Here is a 663-nt window from a genome sequence, read left to right as displayed (position 1 = left end):
AGGGAACAACTACAGGCAGACCTGGACAGGTTGGACAAATGGGCTGAAAACAATAGAATGCAACTTAACAGGGAGAAATGCAAAGTGCTGCACCTAGGGAGGAAAAATGTCCAGCGCACCTACTGCCTAGGAAATGACCTGCTCAGTAGCATGGAAGCGGAAAGGGATCTCAGAGTCCTAATGAATAAACATGAGTCATCCGTGTAACTAAGTCATCAGCAAAGCTAACTGCACTATCGTGCATCAGCAGATGCATGACAAACAGAACCAAGGAGGTGATACTTCCCCTCTATGCGGCACTGGTCAGACCGCAGTTGGAATACTGAGTCCAGTTTTGGGTGCCACACTTCAAGAGGGATGTGGATAACCTGGAGAGGGTCCAGAGAAGGGCCACTCATATGGTTAAGGTCTTGCAGACCACGCCCTACAAGGAGAGACTAGGACACCTGGACCTCTTTAGCCTCCGCAAGAGAAGGTTGAGAGGCGACCTTGTGGCTGCCTATAAATTCATCATGGGGGCACAGGAGGGAACTGGTGAGGCTCTACTCACCAAGGCACCCCTGGGGGTCACAAGAAGTAATGGCCATAAGTTAGAAGTCAGCAGATTTAGACTGGACATTAGGAGGAACTTCTTCACAGTTAGAGTAGCCAAGGTATGGAATG

The sequence above is a fragment of the Crocodylus porosus genome, unplaced genomic scaffold, assembly GCF_001723895.1.
Source record: "Crocodylus porosus isolate Cpor-Errol unplaced genomic scaffold, CroPor_comp1, whole genome shotgun sequence".
NCBI classification, from domain to species: Eukaryota; Metazoa; Chordata; order Crocodylia; family Crocodylidae; genus Crocodylus; species Crocodylus porosus.
Note: the sequence above shows the minus strand (reverse complement) of the source record.